Raw genomic sequence first — 24,866 nt, forward strand, 5'->3', positions numbered from 1 at the left:
TATTTTCATGATATATTAAGGGCAATTGATACCTTTTAACATTAATAAAGTTTATTTCCAATTTGTTTGGAAAAAAAATTGATATGTCAAGTTTTACCAACTCAACTATTTTTTATTTTTGGGAATGACAAGTTCCACGCCTAAAATAGAACTAATCCAGTTCCAGACAGTCTAATTAAAAAAATCTAAAAAACATCAGCATATCTTCTTTTCATAGAAGCTTGACAGCTAACTAGTTTATTTGGGTGAATGTGGCTTGTACTTGAAATGAGGAGGGTATTATTAAACTTCGAAATCCTAATAATTGCAATCAATCAAATCAATTTTATTTGTATTAAAAATAATAATTGTGCCTTTTTAATCTGATTTTTCGTAAGCATTAATATTAGAAGCAAGCTTGATTTTAACAGTCAAACAAAATGCTGAAAAGTTAAACAAATGTCAAGTGTAAATTCAATTTTTCTTTTAATAAAAGACAAATGAAAGTGAGCAATATACAACCATCCGGACCTCTATATGATAAGATCAAATGAAAAATGCCTATATGAATGAAAAACACTGGAAAGATTGCCTCTTGTTTGCTATGAGAAAATCGCTCTGGTGCCTCCTTCATTGGAGGAAGATGACTTCTTATGAGGAGCGCTGAGAAGATCAAGAATGGACAACTATTAGCAGGAGGAATATCAAGAACAAATGAATGGCCTAAGCCGGAGATATGCCATAGCCTACATAGAAATCTGAACTCTCTTTTGCTGACACGTTGAACAGTATTAATAGACAAGAAGAAGATTCAGATGATGATAATGACAAGGAAAATGGCATGTTTGATAATACTCTTTCAGAGAAATCTGACGAGGAAATGGAACCTCAGACATTTGAACTTCCTGTGCGTATTAGGGAAGACCCCAATAAAAACTTTCCTACTTTCCATTTTTTTGGCATAGTAAAGAAACACCTTTACAAAGCCTGAAGAAGAGTTGTTAGCATGAAGTTATTGGATATAAATATTGGCTTTAAAGCACTTAAAACTAGATTGTAGTCGATATGGACAAGTAAAGGAGTTCTTAAGCTAACTAATATTGGCCATGGATACTTTGTATGAAGCTCTCTAATAAGGAAGCTTACTTCAACGCCTTAACTGGTGGCCCTTGGATTACGATGAACCAAAATTTAATCCTATAAGAGCTAAATAGCAAGGTTGCTGTTTGGGTTAGACTACTAAATTTTCCTTAAGTATTATGATGAAGAGGCTTTAACTATTATTGGGAACAGAATTGGGCAAACTATCAGAGTTTACATGAACAATTTTTGTTAGTTAAGAGGGCATATATGAGGATTTGTGTTCTTATTGATCTTGGGAAACAACTAATGCCGGGTTTTTCACTTGATAGGGAGGATTACTATCTCGAACATGAAGGGCTTCATTCATTATGTACAAAATGTGGCATTTATGGTCTTTTGGGAGGGGGGTGTCCCTCTAAAATTCTTGAAATAGAGGACAATGTGACGATTAATAATAAGCAGGCTCAAGCATTACAGAGAACAGGAAAGGAAGTTCTAGGTAACATGAATATAGAACAGGATTGCTAGAGATTTGTCCAAAAACCTTGCTAGCAGAGGAAAGGGAAGGAGAAGAATGGTGAGAATTTTCTGCAACCAGGTTCCGGTATGAGGTTTGATATGTTGGCTGAGGTGGATAATCATTTTGATTTCACAAAAAGAAATAGAAGATAATGTAATACTTGAGGATGGAAAGAATGTACACATGGATAATGTTTTTGCCAATTTTGTGCATAGTACTAAGGAGAGAAAAGTTGCGCAGAAAAAACGACAAAGCAAAGATAATTGTTTCATCATGAGTATGGTCTTAGAATCAGCAATGAAGATGCTTGTATGGTTTGACAAGCTTGGACAAGATCCGAGCAAGTGTGAGCAAGGTGCTTGTATGGTTTGGTAAGCTTGGATATCATCCAGGCAAGTGTTAGCATGTGTGGGCAAGATACTTGAACGGTTTGACAAGCTTGGATAAGATCTAGGCAAGGTGCTTGTATGGTTTGGCAAGCTTGGCCAAGGTTCGAGCAGAGTGTGCCTCTGAAATGGAGAAGAATCATGTGAGATGTTTATGAACCACATGAGAAGTAATGAAATTTTGATGCTTATTCTGGAGGACTCTACTAAGGAGGAAACAACTTATAGATTGATGAAGGCAAGATTTTTGTTGACGATACAGAGGAGAGGTCAAAGGTGGATAACATGGATGTTGCAAACCTTCCTAATATTTTGCATGACCTGGGTAATAAAGGAGGAACTAGGGTTAAGCATTTTGGGCCTATTTAGAATAGCCCAATTCGAGATGAGACTAATTCAAGTGGTCAGAGTGAGGGATGCAATTCTCCACAGAGGACAAATTGGGCCTGCTTTCTTTCTGTAAGCCTCTTTATGGCTTATATTTACTATTGGAATACTAGGCAGTCTTGTGGTAAAGGCCTCATTCACTACTTGAAAAAATGTCTTTCACACCGGTTAGAATAGGCATTTGATATTGGAAAGATGACCGATATGGAAATGGGTTGTTTAAAGATCTTATATTTTTATATTGGCTCTGAATCATTCTCTGGAAGCTCATCCTCTTTATCATAAATGAACCGCTTGCCCTGAAATGACTTGGTCCAAGGAGGATTCTCGTTCGTACAAATGGTACTTCAAACTTGGAATGAGCATGAAGAAATTAATGATACTTCTTTATCTTTTGAGTTGTTCTACCAGATCGGTCACTCAAGAGATAAAATGGAAAAAATTAAAATAATGAAAAAGATCTGCAATTTTATGAGATTTAATAAAATCCCAGATGAAGCTACGATTAAATTGGAGCTTCTTTTGGAATTTTATCATATCTCATGAAATCTAGATCTTGTAACATTGCAATAAACAATCTAACAGTCCAACAATAAGAAATATCCCAAGAGTAGAAAAAATTAGATATAATGAGACCGTAAAAAAACTAGCCAAGTTTTTCAAAAATGATATCGATTCATACTGGTTCATATAATAAAAATATATTTGTTAGACAAAGTTCAAAATTATTCATTAAACAGACAAATAGAGAAAGAGTATAAACTTAAAACAAGTATAGCAACGATGAAGACGAGTACAAATCTAGGCATACATGATCATCTAGATGACAACACAATGAGAGCTTGAGATAGCACAGATCTGGATATGATGAGCACAAATCTTGATGTGATGAGCATATATTTGGATGGATAGGCACAGATTTGTATGGTGTAAACATAGATCTCTCTAGTTGACGATTATAGAGAAGTTGATGAACCTAAAGAAGATGACAAGTATAGAGAAGATGACATGCTATGAAGGAAACGAGCATGAAAAAGACGTAATAACACAAAGAAGAAAAGCATGAAGAAGAGGACTAGCATTGAAGTTACCAATGAATAAAACAAAGAAAAAAGATTGTGAGAGAACTTAGAGAGATTACGAGAGAATAAAGTTTTGTTTGGAAGAGGCAGCTACAAAATAAAGTAGGTTACACTTTTATATTTTAAATCACCTTCTAAAAGCTTGTAAATATTATTTTTTTAAAAAAATATTTTTCAAAATTTTTACAATGGTTGTAATAAATACCTGGTGTGAAACGTATATTTTAGACCGATTGTATGAAGAACTAGTTTAAGAAATTGTACATATCATTTTTTAAAAATATATTTTTAATACTTTTTACACCGGTTGCACAAACAACGGGTGTAAAAGGTATATTTTAGACTGGTTTTATGTGGAACCGGTTTTAAAACGCATTAGTATTTAAAAAAATGCCACTGATCGTATTTTTTACACTTTTTGCCTCAACACAGATGGTAAAAGCACACAGGGAAGCGTGAAACTGAGGTTTGTGGCTTATTGTGGCTTAGAAGATTGTTTGGATATAGCTTCTTTTCTAACTGACTTATGGGAAAAGTAACTTTTCTAGCTGACTTATCCAACATAATCTGGATCAACTTTTCTAATTGACTTATGGGAAAATTATGCAAAGCTTATTATCTAATTAGTTATGTGATTTCATTTACTTTAATTAGAGACCAAATAAATTTTAATTTGTATTCATGTTTGTCTATTATGTATATTTAATTAATTATCTATAATGTGTTTTCAAATTTTTCTCCATAACAAATATTTTTATTCTATAATTTCACAAATAAACTATTTATATTTTATCATAATAATTTTACATATTTTTTTAAACTATTATCACATTAAAAACATAAAATTTCAAATACTACTATTCAATAAAGTCCATACCCTTTTCAGTCATTTTACAACTAAACTAACTTTTCTATTAATTATTTAAACAACTTTTAACTTTTCAACTGACTTTTTATAAGCACCTATCCAAACATAAATCACATTACACTAACTAACTTTCACTTTGACTTCAGTTATAAAAGTCAGTTAGACTAGAAGTCAGTTTTGCCTAACGTCAATCTAAACATACCCTATGTTTAATGGATCCAAGCCCATTATTCTCATTCTGTCAAAAACAAAGTGTGAATCGGGAAATAAATTTTGTCACCTAGATTGTAACATCTTAGGTGTAGAAGTGTAAAAAATAGCTTGGGATGGGCAGACTACCATGCCTCTTTTGGTAGGAGTTTCAGAAGTTCTCTAAAAAGACGAGAGGATTTCTAAGGACTAAATTGTAAAGTAAGAGTTTTCTGAGACCAATAGACAAGAAAGCTAGAGGCTGTACTGAAGTTTCAAGAGCTGAGTAAGACCAATGAGGATGAATATGGGTCAAATGTCATGTTAGAAACCTCAAAAAGATAATTCTTAAGGCTAAACCCTAGTAGGGACCTAATTATAATTTTGAAAAGTTTTGAGTTGAAAGGGGTAATGATAGAAAGTATGCTCGAAAATTCTCAGAAAATGGGAAATGAGGTCCTAAGGCCTGTATAAGGTTAAAAATGATGAAAATACCCCTAGAACAAATTATAAAACTTTCAGGGTTTTGACTAATTGTGGGTTATTAGCCAAAATTGAATTATTTAAAACATCAATAAGCCTTAGAGGATTGGAAAAAAAATGAGGAATAAATAGTTGAGAAATTATTGTAGGTTTTAAATAGGATTCTGTCTTTGTAATGTAGAGAGGGTGACTTAATACATTTTAAAGTCTATTTGTACACTATCCGGGAAAAGTCAAAATAAACTGCTTATATGTCAAAGTTTGGTTTAAGAAAAATCAGAGAAATTTCCCATGATAAAAATGAGTTAATGATACCTTGAGATAGATTCTCGGAACCATGAACCGATAGAAAGAATTCGGTCAAATTTTACTTTGAATTAAATATTATTAACTGTTTAATGAAGAGACAAGGAGAAAAATATCCCTTTCCATGTGAAATTATTTGTAATGAAAAAAGGGTATTAGAACAGGTCTAAGTGATACTGGATAAGTTAAGACTCGAAAAAGTACCCGATATGGTGTAAAATTGTGAAATAGGTGGAGGAATAGAAAAAAGTATAATTATGCACGAATTTTTATTTATTTTCCTCCCTATTTTGATGATAATTTGATGAAGACAAGGTTGGAATCACCTTTTGTCAAGGCAAAACTTGAAAAAAGGTCAAAATAATATTTACGATTCGAATCACATGTTAAATACGCAAAGACACTTGGCAAGAAGAAAATGTGCCACCTAACTCAATAACAGAAAGGAGATGATGTAATGCAAAATGAAGTAAGGAAGATGATGCAAGCTAAGACACTTGGCTGGATCATAAAGAAACAAAGCCTAATCAAGAGCTATGTGTCATGATGAGTAAGCATGGTAACTTTATTTTTTACCATGGGGTAAATCTTAAGACAAGCATCATAAATAATGTAACATCTCGATTTTTGAGTCTAGAAGTACCAGAAGTAGTCAAAATTGGATAGGCTATAAGATCCCTTTTAGCAGAGGTCCTAAAGATGAGAAAGGAAGTCAAAGCAGTTTTAGGGACTAAGCTGTAAAGTAAATGTTTTCAGAAGCTAAAATGTAATAAAAAAACAGAGGCTCCAGCAAAGTCTCAGGCCTAGAAAGAGAATAGAGGCTAGAGATAGGCCAAAGGTTAAGTTAGAAGCCTCAAAGAGATGGTTTTATAATGTTGAGCCCAACCAGGGATAAAACTATAAATTCAGAAAGACATAAACCAATAGGGGTAAAAATAAAAAGTATACAAAAAATTTCATAAAAATTTCAAAAAAAATAGAAAATAATATTCTAAGACTCTTTTGTTAAGAGAAATGATGAAAATATCCTTGAGGCAGTTTAAATGGAATTTATAAGATCGTGGCTAGTAAAAAGTACACCAATTGAGGTAATTATTTAAAATAGCAAGAGATCTCAAAAATGTACACAAAAATAAGGTTAATTAGTTACAAGATTTTACTAATTTATAAAATTAGTTCCACAATCAAAAGGCCAATGGAATGGATTTAATAAAATAAAAAGCCGATTATGCCAATAAAAGGGCATTGTAGTGAATGGTGTTTATGCAAGGCTTAAAGGAAGTGTTATAGCCGGAGAAAATTCATAGATATTCTCTAGAATTAAATAGAATTTATGGAGTAAGCAAAAGAATTTTCTGAGCTCTGGAAAGCCATTAAGAAAGCCAGATAAATGTAGACCAAGTAAATTAGGAGGAAACTTGAAGACTAAGTTTTGATCCAATGGCTAAGATTCAATCTCCCTTCTTTTCCACTAGATTCTTGGCACCTAAACCTTCTAGAAGAATGATGTAAGAGATGATGCAAGAAGGTGATGCAATGATGATGTAAAAGTGCACTTAAATTTTCAAAATTGCCCTTACCTTTTCTATTAACTTCTAAGGGTATTTTAGTCCATTCAAGGCCAAAGTTTGGCTATAAATAAAGCCTCTCCCCCCTTCATTTTTGGCCAAGATGAGTTTAAGAGGGGAAACTCTTGCAAAATATTTTCGTGAAGATCAATCAAGAGGAAACCATCTACCTAAGCTTGGATATAAGGTTAATTTTATGTTCTACCTTGTATTTTGCTTTGTATTCTTGAGTTTGATAGTTGAAAAATATGGAATCCCCTAAGGGGAGGTGCTGGCCAAAAAATATAAGTGATAGGGGAGGATGATTTTGATGTTAAACTTAGTTAGAACACATTGATTAGAGGTTGTTTCAAGTGGATCTATGTTGAAATTGGAAAAATTGTATGATATGGTTGTTGGGTGTAGCGTTCGGCCAGGTCTGGTTATGTAACCTAGGATGTGATTTTGATGATTCTAAGGCTTCTAAGGGGTTTAAAATAGAAAATAGTGTAGGGTAAACCTAAATAACATGCATTGGAAGCATTGGAATTAAAGTTGAAATTTTCGGATTTCTTAAACCCCCTATTCAGCCAACACAAATTTTTGGAGAAGGAGTTGGATTTTCATTAATCTAAACTCATTTTTTATTTTCTTGGGCAAAATTTTGTAGGATTAGCCTAAGAGAACAATTTTTACGAAGCTAGAACATTAATTCAAAATTAAGGGAAAATGTTAAGTTCAAGAAAGCTAGTCTTAAACTTTATGTAATCTCTTGGTCCTTATGGATTGTGTAATCAATATGGTTATGTTTAGGACCTTGAAACGTCTAAGAGGATGTTTGATGATATTGACCAAGAGCCTATATGGTTGAGCAGTCAAGGGAGTCAAAGGAAAAGCAAGAGGAAAGCTTGAAGTACAAGGTAGCGAGCTTACCCTTTATGTGCCTGATGTGGTATGCTTATGTGTTGGTTTGTATTCATTGACTATATGATTTTGTGACATGATGATTGTTGCTAGAAATATTGTTATTAATATGTTTCCATGGCCATGTATTTTTTACACCAAGTATAAAGCATGATGGCATGTTATTAGCTAACCTAAGTTTATGAAAAACTATATATCATACATTAGCATCCATCTTGTGCATATATGTGGTAATGTTTGCTACTGAGATTCTTCCAAATCTCACCCCTCCCTAACTAACCATTTAGGTAAATTAATGATGGGCAATAATGCATGAAAAAGGGTAAGAAGATGGAAGCAAAGAAAGTGAAGAATTTATATGCGCTTTAATGTAATGATTGAAGTCGCTCGTAATGTAATTAATTTTAGACATGTCAAGCATGAAATGTGATGTAATGTTTGATGTATGACATTTTTGGCATGTCACTCAAAGTATAAGAATAAATGGGAAACCATAAGGCTAGTTGTTTTATGCTTGAATTATGGGAGAATTAAAAGTAAGAAGTTAATGAAAGATAAAATGTAGGTCCTAGGGCAGTGACTTGTAGCTCTAGTTTGACCTAGTAAATGGGGGAATTTGATCACAAATTTTGGTGATCATATAGTACACATCTCAAACTTTAAAATTAGAGGTAAACCCCTTCAATTGGATGTGTATATAAAGAGATACAAGTTTCCAAAGTTGAGGTATAACATCTGGAAGTTTCAATATTTACCAAATGAATAGTAAGTAATAAACTGTATGAATTGGTCAAGGATAAATCTAGTTTCATATTTTTTTCCCTATAGAGAATTGAAATAGCTTCAAGCAAAATTTTGGAGCACTTTAATATGATTTTTATAGAATTAGTTATGATTTTTTGAAATTGGATCTATAATCTGGAATTTAAACAGTGGATAGTAACCCTAGTAATTATGTTGAAATTTTCAATCCACAGGCTTGTTTGGTGATCTACTTGAACCATATCGCTTAGGAATGCGTACTCTGAGGGGTAAAAGGAAGGACATTACAAATAACCCTCTCCTCCCACCACTTAGAGATTTCGGCCAAGCATGAAGAGAAGGAAGGAGGCTGAGTTTTGCAATGGAAAAAGGAAGAAGAGGAAGTACTTCAAGTTCTATGCAAGACCAAGCTTAAAGACAAGGTAAAGTCATGATTTTTAATGTAGTTTATGATGCTTTATGTCTTGCAAAGCTTGGTTATGGTTTTTGATGAGATTTGAAAGCATAAAACCTTAAGGCAAGGTGCTATCCAAACATGTTTAAGTTATGAAAATGATTGACTGATAATGGAATCATGTTTGAAGGCCAGAAAGGGACAAAAACCAATATGCTTTGTGATGAAATTGGAATAAAACCAACCTTCTCTTAACTTTGTGATAGTTTTTGCTAAACCTAGGGTGTAAGTTAGGATTGGATTTTGATGATTTTGATGCTTTTAATATGTTTAGAATGAAAAATTGTGTATGGTAAAGGTAAGAAAGTAAGTTTAAAAGCATTGAAATTGAAAATAAAAACTTTGAACCCTAAGACCCTAGTGTTTAGTCAAGGCTTGTTCATAGGGAAAGAGTTAGATTTTGTTTCATTTGAACTTGAAAATGAATTCTACATGCAAAATTATGGGGGAATAGAATGTGAAATTAATTTTAAAAAGATTGGAGTTAAAGCTCAAAAGTTAGATGTTAAAGTATGTTAAAGAGCAAAGTATGAATGTCATTCCACGATACTAATAAATGAATGGTGTAGTGACCATTCTTCTAAAACCAATTTAAATGAAATCAAATAATTTAGTTGAAAGATTAACCATGATAAAAAAGAAAAAAAATTTAAAATTATAAAATCACTATTGTGGTTAAGATGAGTAAACTTATATCACGAGTAATATCAATTATTAACCTAGGTCTTAGACTTTTGAAGTCAAAAAATAATAGTCAACCATTAATCCAAATGAAATCTCATACTTTTGAACATACAAACTTATAAATCCTTTCAAAATCAGCTAGGAAGCTCTATTAATCAAAAGACAATATTTATAAAAGAGTGCGACATACAAGTCTTAGAGGCCTTTGGCCTTCTAATAGCACTCCTAGCAATTAGCAGAGATCAAAAGTATTAGTTCACAAAATTAGAGTGAATAAGTCCTATGTGGCAATATATAATAAATCAGTACATAAAACAAGAGGGAGACTATACAAGCTATAGCAGTATGCTAAGCCTTTGGATCCCTCCTTGATGGACCAATGCCTGAGCAATCTTGATGACATTAGAAACCATAGGGTGAGACAAAAGTCTTCGTAACCTGCTTTCTGACTCATCATACATACTAACATGTGCTTATGAGGTGTCAAGTGGGACAGTTATTAAATCTTAAGAAATATAGATATCAATAGATTTATAAAAATGTGTGTAAGGATAATCTTAATTAATCTCAATCATACAAACTCTCACCATGGGGGTTAACACATAAATCACATCAGTCTATCCCTCACTATGGGAGATTAATCACACATATGAGCCTATCCCTCACTCCAAAGGATGAATAAGGAGCCATAAGGGCCTATCTCTTACTATGGGGGATGAAGGAAGTCAACTAATGTGCACTAATGGCGGCTTTAGCATGTGGTAGAACAGGACTCAACTTAAAATCCAAATAACAACCAATCAATCACAACAAAACTAGAAATGTATCATTCTTTTCTCAATATAATCCATGAGATATAAATTATATATTAAATATTTCTTTTAAACTTCTCAATCACGATTCCAAAATATCTCACAAGACAATTTTCATAGCTTAACAAGTGTAACATATATCACTAAATTTCAAATAATATATCATTGTTTCAACATAGCACAAATATTGATAACCAACATATTAGCAATTATAACAAGTAGAAAGTGGTTACCTCTTGCCAAAGTGATGACAAAGATTACTACAAGGTTAACCCTATGCTCAAATTGATAACTAGTTTATACAATTAAAAGAATCACATATTAATATAAACTAATTAATTAATTAATTAAACTTTTTTTTAGTGGAAATTTCTAAATTTCCAAAACTCTCATAACCCAAAATTAAGCATTTTAGAATTAACTTGTAATTTCTTAATGACCAATTTACTCATTTACATCCTCCAAATTATTTACTTTAATAAAAGAATTTTTTCGAAATTATTAAATCTAAAATTGTTATATTTTAAATTCTAAAACCTCATTTCAAATTTAAACCTTGAAACTAAAGCACCAAAAATTCCATAATACCTCAAATATATATAAATAAATAATTTGTTCATATTTTTCATAGTATAAATATCATATTTTTAATAAATGAAGAGCTTTTAAGTTAAAATAATTATTTTAAAATATCTATTCATCCAATAAATAAAACTAAACTAATAGAAATAATCTATTAAAATAATTCTATAATATTATGGTTATCAGTTATCAAGATTAAAATACTTGCTCCAAACTCTAGATCCAAAAATTTTCTCTAAGTAGCACAAAACCATTATCATTGGATAGATCTAAATGAGTAGAATGACTTTCATGGAGAGAGTTTAATGATAAGAAGTTATTTTACTTACCAAAAATATCTGCAAAGTTGAACTATAAGAGTGGAGATGCTTTGGCCGTAGGAGGAGGAGAAAAAAGAAAGAAAAGAAGATAATGCGCAGCGAGGAAGGGACCGAGGTTATAAATAGGGGTTGGAGTAAACTACCCCAATAGGCCTAAGGCCATTTGCAAATTACCCTTTATTTTTTTTATTTCTTTTCTCTCTTTTTTAAAAAAAAATTAAAATTCTAATTATTATTATCTTCTTATAATCTCTTTTATATTTATAAATCAATTTTTTTGTAAGTATTCTTTACCTAAATAATTGTAAGGTAAAATTATGTTTACCATAAAATAATTATTTTTTCTAAGTATTTAAATCATATGAATAAAAACAAGGATGTTACAATTCTCCTCACCTAAAGAAGGTACTTACTAAGGAAACAAGTGAGGGTACTCACGACGCATCTACTCCTCAATCTTCCAAGAAGCATCACCGGGACTCATGCCTTTCCAAAAGACCTTAATAAGACGTATGGTCTTATTTCTTAATTATTTGCCCTTAGCATCCAAAATCCGCTCTTGCAAGGCAGCCTCTTCAGGCTCAATAACATGAGATAGATCTGGATGTGTAACATCCCAAAATTTGAAACCCTAGTAATGGGAATGTGAGAAATGAGACATGATTGATAAGCATAAGATATGAGTAAAGCATGAAAACTCAAAATGGGACGAAACCGACTTTATCGGGTCCCTAGGGGCAAAACAGTAATTTTGAGAAAAGTTCTCAAAAATTTCCTAAAATTAGAAAAAGGTGGAATTAGGGGTTTTTGAGTCACATATAATTATTTTGGGATTGAGAATGACCCAAAAATAGATTTTGGTGAAAATTCCCCAAAAAAATTAATTATTTTTGGAAAAATAGGAAAAAATAAAAGGGAATTAAAATGATATAATTATTTTAATTATCTAAGGACTCCAAAAATTCAAAGAAAAATATGGATACACTCCCTAGGAATATATATGAATTTATAAAATTGTTCCCAAGCATTGAAAATGCAGGAAATAATTTATGGGGAATTTACTTCTGAATTCCTATTGGTAAAGACCCGATTTTGGAGAAAATATCAAATAAACACCTAGAGGTTTTGAAAAATTCCCAAAACTTCCAGATCACACTTTTGGAATAAATAGGGATTTATCATTAAAAGAAATGGAATTTGTGAAGCCCTTAGCTATTTTTCCTAATAGGGGGCAAGAAATTGGGTATTATGTGACCAAATGATTTTTAAAACTACCCTAACCAATTCCATTGCTTCCTAATCATTTTTTACCATTTAGTTAGCATCCAACAAGGCCCAAATTCATGCCCATCATGACCAGAACAACTGGCTTGTGTGCTAGGTAAATTTTCAACCATTGGATCAACTTTCTTGAAATTTGAGTCAAAGCATGTGTGACTAGGATTGCCCCCTCATTTTGGTAGACTTATGCACTTAATTTTGGGGCAGCAAATGAGGTCTATAAATACCCCCATAATTCACCTAAAATTCGTGCAAAAATCTGGAAAAATAGGGGAGGTTTTGCACAAATTTTTCTTGACTTCCAAACACTTCCAATCCAAGGCTAATCATCAAGCTTTAATCCAAGACTCCTTAAGGTATGTTTAGGCTTTAAATTGATGCATTTTGAATGGCCAAATCGTGACTTAAATTGAGGGGGAAGTGCTGTTCCATTTCTGTTTTGCTGGAAGTTATAGGAGAGGATGACAAATTGAGTTATGAGCTTGTATTATTGATGTTTGGTGCTGTTTCGAATGGGTTATGGAAGAAATTACCCTAGGACCTATGACTATTCAGTTTGGCCAACTCAAGAACTCAAGGGTAGGAATTGTTTCAATGAGTTTTAATGGTTCCAATGGATTTAAAATATGATTTTGTGTAGGATTATGCTATGAAAGTATGTTTAAATTCATTGGAATCAAATGTGGAAATTTATGAACCTAAGGGCAGGTGTTCAGCCATCTTGAATTCATGGACTTATGATTAGATTTTGATGGTTTTGATGCTTCCATTGAATTCCTTGGGTGTTTTTGTGTAGGGTTATGTGGAGGAATTGAATTTTGAAGCTTTAAAAATCAAAGTTGGAAATTTTGACATCTTCCCTTGTAAAAAATTCGTTTATGTTTTGACCAGAACTTAAGGAAGGGATTTGATTTTGTAAAATTTGATTTGGTATTTAAATTCTACATGAAAAATCATATAGGAATGGCCAAGGAGATTTCTTGAATCAAAGGGAAAACAATTAGGCCAAAAATCCAAAGAAAGAGGTTTAATGTTTAAGTAGTGTGTAATGTGTTTGAATAATTGTTGAATAATTGGCATTAGTGTTGATTTGATAGGTACCTTGCCAAATCCTCAAGAGGACATCTTGAACCTAAAGGAAATCAAGAACCAAGTGTCAAAAGGCAGCATTGAATTACACTTTGATTGCTTTCTTGCTTACATTGATGTGTTAATGTGTATGTGTGCAATATATGCCATGATGTGACTAAGTTTTATTGCAAATGTTGATTGCAATGTTTGAATTATGTTACCTTGGCATTATGTCCACTGAATATGTGTATGAAAGCATGAACACATAAACAAGATAAATGCACAAAAGCATTGGACGTAGTGTTTGCATGAATGCATGATAATTGTGATTCTATGCTATTGGGATTTCTTTGAAATCTCACTCTTATGTTTAAAACCATCTAGAAGGAAGTTCAAGCAAGAGCAAAGACAAAGAAATTGTCCCAAAGGCCTAATGAACAATTAACATACCCTAGTGTAAATTTTGGAACTTGTTATATATGTAATATTATGACTTTGGAAATGTTTGTTAGATAATAGCTCCTAATGGGAGCCAAGCATGTATGCCTATGTTTAAACTTGTGAAAGTATAGTAGAATGTATGTTCAAGCATGTGTTAAGTCCCAAATAATTAAGGATGGGTAAAAGGTTAAGAAAGAACCAAAACAAGTGTAGTTAGGGGATGAACTTTCCCTAGAAAGGACCAAACTTGGTACATACGAAAGAAATAGCAAATGTTTGAATCTGGACTTGAAATTTGATAGACTTATAGATCACATTTTTAGCTTTAAATCAAGTGGTAGATCATTAAATTTAGAATTTTGTACAAAGAGCTACGCCCTTTCAAAGTTGGGAAAAAATACTGGAAATTTCAGAATTTACCAAATGAACAGTACATAATTGCCTGGAAACTGGTATTGATCTGTGAGAAATTGATACTTATGAATATTTTTTCTATGTAGAGCATTTCATAAGCTTTGCGTGAGACTTGGAGCCACTTCGTTTGATTTTTCTACATTTAGTTATAATTTTTCAAAGTTCACTCGATTTTTAGGGGTTACATAAATAGTAACCGAAATCAAAATTTAAAATCTCGGTTTTTACCTACTTTGAGCATCATGTGATAGGATGATACTTCTTCAACTGTGACACATAGAACACGATGTGTAAACTAGATAGATGTGGCAGCAACAAATGTCTTGGGCTGATTCAAAAAGTTGGCCCACAATTCAAAACAAAATCCCAAATCAATTTGAAACTTTGTCGGTTACTATTCACTAGTAACATTTCATAATTTTTTCAAACCTCAAAAAATTTATTTCTCTCCATGATAATTCACCTTTTAATATGATAACATGATCTAAAAATTTTTAGAATTTTGCACCACCTCTAAGTATTTATTTTGAATTTTCTCTGATTAGGCCTTTATCAGTATCACTGCATGAAAATAAATTTCCTAAAATTAATTCCCCAACTTCCAAGGTCTAAAACCAATTTTATAAATTCAAATAAATATTTAGATGATTTATCTATCTTTTTCTAAATTTATTGAGGCCTCTAACTATATAAAATAATTATTTCTTCTGATTTTCCAAAAATTTATCGAAAAACCTTTGTTTTTGAGAAATACCGGAACAATTTATTTTCACTGTAATTTCACCTTTTTGGCCTTAACCAAGTTTTCAAAACCTCTAATTCACACTTTTTCTATTTTTTGGAATTTTCTAGAACTTTTCTCAAATTTTTCCGTTTTGTCCTTTCTAGACCAATAATTACGAAAATAGCAGTCCAGACCTTATTGGGGTTTCACATCAAAAGTTGTTTCATCTCTCCATCTAGTTTCTATATTGACCCTTATCCCAATTTTTAATTTCCTATATCCAGGTGAAATTTTCCGGATGTGACAAAATATGTTAAGAGAAAGTATTTGAAAGTACTGGAATAAAAAATGAAAATTCTAACCCTAAATTATACCCTATTCGGCCAAGCTTAGTATGATAAGGAGGTGTTTGATTTTGATAAAACCAATTTGATATTTAGATTCTATATGAAAAAATTGTATAGGAATGGCCCTTGAGATTTGTCAAAACAAAGATGGAATTTAAAGTCAAAAAGTCAAAGAAAGAGAGGATTATAGAGTTATCTTGAGGCCTCATATTATTTCATGTGTGATGGATGATAATTTAGCATGTATGTATGCATAAATTCATAGGTATTGAATAAGAGAACAAGGAGGAACTTAAAGGAATCATAGAGGCCGAAAATCTTGGATTAAAAAGAAGTAGTATGGAATTTATAATTTTAGTGTTAACTTGTTTGGTTGTTACATAATGTGATTCTTAAACATATGCCATGTTATATTTGAAATTATTTGATGATGATGAATTGGTAATATGCTTTGATATGTTGATTTTGAATGGATTGGATTGATACTTGCATGGCATGGATGTGAATAAATGTTTATGAACTTGTTGTGACTTACCTTGCTCGCTCGACATTATTATTGTACTTCTTTTGCCATTGAGATTTCTATGAAATCTCATTACTCTCTATGTATAATGTCACATTCTGTTGAATTTAGTATTGATAGAAGGGATAAAAAATGTGGTTAAAGGCCAATAGGGAAAAAAGATTGGCTAAGAAAACTAGGCATAGTGTGAGACCCAAAAAGGGTCTAGACTGATATTTTCAAATGTATTAGTCTAGGAAAGAGAAAATGAGAAAATTTGAGACAAAATTCTAGAAAATTTCCTACAAATGAAAAATTGGTGAATTAGAGGTTTTGGAATCTCAATGGAGGCCCTAGAGATGAAATTGGTTTGAAAATGAATTATTACGGAATTTCCTGAACACAGAGGTTTTCAGAAAAACAATAAAAAATTGAAGGAAAATAATTATGTTGAATAGCTAGAGGCCTCAATAATTCTAAGAGGAATATGGATTAATCATCTAAATATTTATGGAAATTTATCAAATTAATTTCAGGCCTTGGAGCTACAGAAATTAATTTTAGGGAATTTAATTTTCCACAATTTTACCGATAAAGGCCTAATCGGGAAAAATTCAAAATAAATAGCTAGAGGTGGAGAAAAATCCTAAAAATTTTCAGATCACATATCCTTATAGAGAAAAATATATTTTTGGAGGCCTAGAAAAATTATAAAAAATTACAAGTGAATAGTAACCAATAAACTTCATTTTAGTTTGGAATTAATGATTATGAGTGAGCCCTACTTTTTTCTTTCTTTTTGGGGTAAAATTGGGATTCATTTTGGGCCAAGGAACTAAAATTTTGTGCAAATAGTGGCCCAACAATTATCAGTAGGAATGTTTTAGAGACTGGACATTTTGGCCAAGGAACTAAAAAGGCTGAAACTCTTGGACTAAAAAGAGGTAGCATGGAATGTACAATTTATACTGTTAACTTACTTGGTTGTTGCATCATATGATTGCTTGAATAATTACTATGTTATGTTTGAGATTATTTGATGAATTGATACACTAGTCGATTGCATTGTATGCCTTAGCAACATGCATTAACAATGGGATTCATTAGGGAATTGTGATGCTTTTGCATAGCATAGAATATCCATGAATCTATATGTAACATACTTTGCATGCCTGACATTATTATTGTTATTCCTGCTACTGGGATATCTATGAAATCTCATTCTCCTCAATGTATAAACCATTAATAGGAACATCAAAGGATATGTTCAAGAATAAGGAGGTGGTATAGTGATGGAAGGAATTATGTTACGGAAGCATATGGAAGTTACTTACCAGCTTTGTATATGCATGACATTGTTATGTAATGTTATGTATTATTGTGTATATGTATGGATTATATTGAGATATGTATCAATGACAAGGATACCTTATATTTGAACAATTTGTCAAGGAATCATGGGAAAGCCTAGATGAAAGGAAAGAAAAAAGAAAAAGCAAGAATGGTATGGTATAGGGATAAAAGTTGACTTTTTGAAAGTAAAGTTTGACCAATGAGAATTTGAGCAATTGAATGATTCTGAATCTAAAATTTGACATGTATATAGATCTCATTTTTAGATTTAAGTGGTAATTCACTAAATTTGGAGTTTTGTATAGAAAGTTATACCCTTCCAAAGTTGAGTATAAATCCTGAAAAATTAGAGAATGAACAAATGAGCAGTACTACTTTGAATGAAATCTGAGATTGATGCATGAGATCTGGATACTAATGAGTATTTTTCCTTTGAAGAGCATGTTAAGGACTTTCCATAGAACTTAAAACCACTTTGTTTCGATTTTTCTGCATTTAGTTATGAATTTTTAAGATTGGCCAAGATTTTAGAGGATGGTGAACAGTGCCTGGGGCTCTTTATGACCCTAGGTCACAACTTGGGAAGTTGAGGTTGCGACCTGGAAGCAAAAATGGGCTTTGTGACTTCAAGTCATGACTTAGAAGTACTAAGTCGTGACCTGAACAAAAAATTTGAATAGTTTCAGACTTTTAGAGGTTTTCTCATACCTAAGGCCTATATACCTAAAGGGTTCCAATTGTTATATAATGGGGTAATAAAGGAGGTGTGACATATAAACAACCAATAGGTCCCTCAAGTGGTGTGACCAAGGGTAGGGAGATGGTATTTCCATGAAGGAATTATGTTGTGGAATTATATTGAATTTATGTTGATCATTATGTACAAGCTTTATAATATTTATGACTATGTGTTGAGTGGCCTTAAAGGGGTCTAAATTATGAAGAATCACTTGCTATATGATGTGAATGTGGTTGAATCATGTTGGAATGGTTATGGTATCTGATATATTCCTACTTTATAATATATTTTTATATATAATTAAGGGATTTTATAATGTTTAAAATGTTTACAATGCAGAAGATACTCATATTTTGAATTAAGAAAATTATTTAAATTAATTTCTTAAAAGTGTATTTTTTATTATATTTTTATAATTTCCCTTTTGAAAGGTATCTTTGCTTTAATTTCAAGTTTTATCCAATATCATTTAAATTCAAATTTTTTTTTATTTTGGTTGCCATGAAGATCACACCAAATCAATAGAATTCAAATTTAAAGTTCTATCAAGATTACACGATAAAAGAAGATAAAAGATCAAGCTAGAAGACTCAAGGGTTTCCTCATCCAATTAGGACAGATTCAAAAACTATAAAAGGAGATCAAAGAAGCATTGGAGAGGGAACGAAACCATCTACACTACATAAGTACAAGCATACACTTGGCTTTTTCTTGTGTCTAGTTGTTTCACTATCTTTTTCTTATCATTTTCCTTTTATCAATATGGTGTCATCTAGCCATATGTGTGGCTAGTCCTCTTTGTTCCTGAAGACAAGATGACGTGGCTTAAGTTCTTGTTTATATTAGGGAGTTTGTTAGTTTTCATATTTCAATCCATGACTACGTTGCTTTTATGAATTTCCTAGGTTAGCATTTTGATTTCTTTTGTGGTGATATTTGATTTGTGCTTCAATTGAACAATTATATTTTGAAGCTTTTAATGAATAATTTTTTGATTTCCTCATAATTCTGTGAGTGTTTTATCTTTATAGATTTCTATTTTGATTTGCACAAGTAGTTCATGCTTAAGACTTTTCGATAGATAACTCTCCTAAAAAAACATGATATAATTGTTTAACTGAATTCACAAGCTAAGTGGTTTTCTAAATGATTAATTGAAAGATGATTATATGCTAGCTCTCTAGGTATAATTATTAATTAATTAATCACGACTTAGATGTTATCTAGGGTTTTTTTTCTTTTGACTTAGTAATTGTTTTTATACAAACTCCTCATCCTTTTGAATCGTGATAGCCACTCATCAACATCCTTGGAAAGTGCATCATTTTGATAAAATCTTTGTTCCTTTTGCTTTCTTTTACTTATTGTTATTTTCTTTTTATTTTTCTCAATTTATTTTCTTAAAAAATCAATCAATTTTCTTTCATACTCCTTCTTTCTCTGCATTATGTTTTTCTTAACTAAGAAGGTTCTCAAAATTTTAACAAAGCTCCTCATAGAGAGAGACGACCTAGGTTAACCTCTATACTATATAGGGTTAATTTAGTTAATTAATCTTAGAGCTAACATGACAAGGCGATCAAATTTTGGTGCCATTACTGGGGAGCCAAGTTTATTTTGACTCATTTTTAATTTCTAATGATTTTATTATGCTGCGAATTTCTATGCATGCCTAAGGATACAGCTTTAGTCCCTTTTGATTTTGAGCCTGAAAGAACATTTAGGTTGCATAGAAAACAAATTTTGCATAAAATTGACCAAGTTAGTACTTCTAGTAAAAAGGAAACTAGTGAGTCTAGTTCACCTAGTAACTCTAATTCTGAATCTGTTGGCTCTGTGCAAAATTATAAAATTGTTTATAACAACCTAATGGATGGTCAACGTGATCTTAAGGATAGGCCTACTGGGACCATAAGAGAATTAACATCTTCAGTTGCTGATTATAATCTAAGACATGCTGCCCATCCTACTTTTAATTCTGATTTTGAAAACAAAGGTCATGTACTAGCTAACTTGCCCAAATTTCATGGTCTTGTAGGTGAGGACCCACATGAACACTTGATGAGCCTACAAATGAACTATACAACCACGAAACTTGTTAGGGCCACTATTGATGAGATAACTTGAGAAAGCCTTCATAGAGAGATTCTTTCCTGCATCACGAACAGCCAGCTTGAGAAAAGAAATTTATTTCATCAAACAAGACCCACAGGAGATATTCTGTGAGTTTTGGAGTCATTTTCAAGAGCTACTAAGCAAGTGCCCTCATCATCAAATCCCCGAAGAACACCTTACTCAATACTTTTATGAGGGATTATGAGCAAGCTACTATTGATGCTACCTTAGGAGGATCTTTATTAGATCTTTCAGTACAAGATGCATGGGAGATGCTTGAGAAAAGAGTAATAAATAGTCAATAATATAGTACTAGAGACCAAAGTACAACAACTGAACTTGCCTCTTTTACATCTAATCATAAGATGAAAAATGTAGCTGCACAATTGACTACTTTAACCACAGCAGTAAATGATATTAAAGCTAATATGGTCTCCCCTTCTTATGCTGTAACACGTGAACGCGCCTACTAGCTGTGATATGCAACTCTTTCACACATGTTATTGCCATGTGCCCCTAATAATATTGAAGAGGTTTTTGCTATGTGCCAGGGGAGACCTAATAAAAAATGGGACCCTTTTTGTAATATTTACAATGAGGGGTGGAAGATGAATGTGGCCCTTAGGTATGGTGGAGGTGACAATAGAAATAATCATGAAAAGTATCAACCTCCTCCAAGACAAACACAACCATATAGGAACTTTCACCAAATTCCCCATGAACAAGCACCCAAGACAGATGATCAACTTACTGTTCTCTTGAAGGTTGTGCAAGATCTTAGTAAAAACCAAGTTGCTCTAGAAACGAAGGTTGGCAATATTAATGAATTTATGGCAAAGTTGTCTAACAGCCAGAATGAGCAGCAAGCAAGGGAGGGAGGATCGATTCCCTCTAATACTGTCATTAATCCCAAGCCTTTAAATGTTATCACATTGAAGGGTGAAAAGCAAGTATTAAAGGTGTCTAAGTTGATCCCACTAATTGAAGGTGTCTAAGTTGATGCCACTAATGATATGATTGAGTTGAGAAATGACGCCACTGAAGACGTCGCTACTACTCTTGCTGTGCAATTTGAAAGCTTGGAGGAAAAGGCACTCAAGAAGCAAACCCCCTTTGTTGCACTGAATGAGGTAAGTATTCAAGATATCCCTTTTCTATATTCTTATCTTTCACATAAAAGGATTTCTGAAAAAGAGCAAGATAAAGAGGTGTTTGAATTATTTAAAAAGGTTGAGGTTAATATTCCTTTATTAGAGTTAATTCAAACCATGCCTAAATATGCTAAAGTCCTTAAGTACTTATGTACTCTTAAATGAAAATTTAAACCTAATGAAAGAATACAAATTGGCTCTAATGTTTCTACACTATTCATACCTCAGCTACCTATTAAATGCTAAGATCCCAGATCTTTCACTATACCTTGCACTATTGGTAAAATAAATATTAACCAGGCTTTGTTAGATCTAGGGCTGCAATCAATGTTATGCCTAAATCTATATATACGTCACTCAGAATTAAGAATATAAAATCAACTAGTGTGGTGTTGCAACTTGCTGATAGAACTATTAAGCATCCTGATGACATTTTAGAAGATATTCTTGTACAAGTTAAAGGTTTGCTATTTCCTGTTGATTTTTATGTGTTAGATATGTCTAGAGAAACATTGCATGATGGCACATTAATACTTGGTAGACCTTTCTTATGCATTGTATGTACTATGATTAATATGAAAGATGGGTCAATCACCATGGAAGTAAAAGATAACAAAATCAGCTTTAACATGTATGAGGCTATAAAACACCCTTATGAGAATTATTCACTATTAGAAGTAAATGCAATTGATATATCTATTAAGGAAGCAACTAATGAACATGATTTTAATCTAAATAAATGGTTGGAAATTAGTTCTCTACTATCTTCCTCTACTTCTTGTTCTTGTGATGATAAGATTATATGTGCTGCTTGTTTGGAAATTGATAATTGTCTTTCCTTATATGATTCATCTATATCTTTATCTCTTTCATTGCCTTTTATAAGCCATGATTTTGAGGAAGGTTTTGTTTTAAATTTTGCAGACTTGAAGGGGTAGGTGATGATCAAATTGCAAGTGAATCCCCTTATCCATCCATTCTATCTTCTTATAAATTTAAAACACAAAGACAACCATGTATTGAAGAAGGAAACATTACACCAATTCCTCTTGATTCCTCCTCCTTTTCTTCATCCTTCACATCTTCCTTTTCATCCTCATCCCCCATGTCTTCATCTTCTTTTTCTTCTTCCTCTTCAAACAAAAGGAATCCTATTCCTCTAGATACATTACCTTTTGTGCAACAAATTGCATTAGAGAATAATGAAGGATCTAAGCTCAATAAAGCTCTGAACAAAATAGATTCAATGCTTGAGAAGGTAGAAGAAGCAAAAGATGCCTCCCATGATAGTTCGTCATGCCATTCAAAGCCAAATGTCTAGGGGAGTACTTCTGTTTCAAAATTAATTTCTTCTATCGTTCAACCCCCTGATTTAGAATTAAAGCCTCTACCTTGTAATTTAAAATATGTTTTTTCAGAATTAAATAAGAAGTTACTTGTAATTATCTCTAATTCTTAAATTGTAAATCAAGAGGCTAAATTGATTTCTGTTCTTAAAAGAAATAAATATGTTATAGGTTGGACGTTAGCTGACATTCCAGGAATTAATCCTTCTATTTGGACACACAAGATTCTATTAAATAAAAATTCCAAACTTGTTAGGCAACCTCAAAGAAGACTTAATCCACTTATACTTGATGTTATAAAAAAAAGAAGTAACTAAGCTTCTAAGTACTGGAATTATTTATCCTATTTCTAATAGTAGGTGGGTCAGTCCTATTCAGATAGTTCCTAAACAGAGTGGTATTACGGTAATTAATGTTAGTGGTAGTCTCACCCAAGAGGGGGGTGAATTGGGTGAGTTATAAAAATTTACAGAATTAAAAATAAATACTATCGAAACCAGAGAGTGTAAGTTTAGGAAGATTTCACCGTAGAGAGAAAGACACATGATTTATACTGGTTTGGTCTTAACCACTTGACCTACGTCCAGTCCTCAGAACACCTCTGAGTATTTCACTATCTTCCAAGATTAATTGGGCTCTTGGTGTCTCAGTACAGTAATTGAGTCACTCAATCACTCCCTTTTACTTCCCGTAAGGTTACAAACCCACTCAAGAGTCCACACTCTTGAGTATCACACAAATGTAATTAATGATGAGTGAGTAATCTCTCTTACAAAGTGTATAGATGATAAACACTGACACTCAGTATATTGAAAGAACAGAGTATTAAATGCAACGGTAAATGATCACAGATGATAGCTCAGGTATTTTTTTTTGGTAATAAAGGAAATCTAAACTAAATTACATTGGGACCCATCTACAAGTGCTCACTCCATTAATATCCTCCTTGAGAATTCCCTCGATCTTCTCAGGCGGTGTTTGCCAGAAAACGTCTCTTTCATGTTTTTCTATGCTTGCTCTAGCCAAGCTATCTGCACACCTGTTGCACTCACGATAAACGTGTTTGAAGGCTAAGTTCCAATCTTCTCGCATCATAGCATAGATCCTCTGTGATAGTGCATAACAACCTGGGATTTCTTCCTACTTATTAATGCATTGCATCACTATTTCAGCATCCACTCGATCTCGATCTTCCTAAAGCCCATTCTTCTACACATCTTTAGTCCCTCATAAATTCCCCAAGTCTCTGCCATTATGATATCACAGTCTCCAAGTCACTTCGTGAAACCACCCAACCATTCACCTTCATTGCCTTTAAGTACTCCCGCACACCCTGCCTCGCCTCTTCTATTAACGCTTCCATCTGTATTTAATTTGCACCACGTCAAGGCTGGTGGGTTCCATCTCATCTATATCTCAGCCGTCTCTGTCTTGCTGAAAGGTTCCGCTGTGGGTTGATGTCGGTAGTTCTTTAAGAGTTGCATGATGACTCTTTCAGGTTGCGTAGGACGCTCAAAGTTTGGTTCATGAGTTTGTTGGTTTCGCCATTTCCACAGATATTCAATCCTCTCATTAATGCTTCTTCGCGCCTTTTATAGTTGAGGTCATTAAGTAACCGTTAGACAGAAGAGCTTCTAGCTGTTGTGACTCTGTGTGTTTTCCCAGTTGCAACAGTTCCACCATTAATGCTTCTGAGCTTCTAACAAAGTAGGTTACAGGCTACGTAATCATCCGTTGAAGAGCCGTTGGGATTTTCCTTCGTAATCTGCAACAAAAATTTTATTCAATAAGTTGATCTTTGCAGTGTAACCCTTAAAGCAAAACTGAATAGGTGATAATATGATTATTCATTGTTTTCAGGTGGAATCAAATGTTTGTTGAATATGCGGAATAATAATCTGAACAAATTTGATCGAAGTGCTGATTGATCACTGGTTGATTGATCCGGCTATCGATAATCAAAGTGAAAGCTTTTGACTCAGTTAATGAGGATTATCGATCAAGTGATGGATCA

General features: G+C 32.6%; 1 non-coding gene across 1 annotated transcript; it reads right to left on the bottom strand.

Annotated features, from left to right (window-relative positions):
- Window positions 1-20,410: 20,410 nt before the first annotated feature.
- On the bottom strand, window positions 20,411-20,517 carry LOC114759927 (small nucleolar RNA R71). The gene has a single exon (XR_003741990.1). It is a non-coding gene; the product is annotated as a small nucleolar RNA R71 (small nucleolar RNA).
- Window positions 20,518-24,866: the final 4,349 nt, after the last annotated feature.

The sequence above is a fragment of the Neltuma alba genome, unplaced genomic scaffold (genome assembly GCF_004799145.2).
Source record: "Neltuma alba isolate B1F8T4 unplaced genomic scaffold, ASM479914v2 tig00010918_pilon, whole genome shotgun sequence".
In the NCBI taxonomy this organism is placed as follows: Eukaryota; Viridiplantae; Streptophyta; class Magnoliopsida; order Fabales; family Fabaceae; genus Neltuma; species Neltuma alba.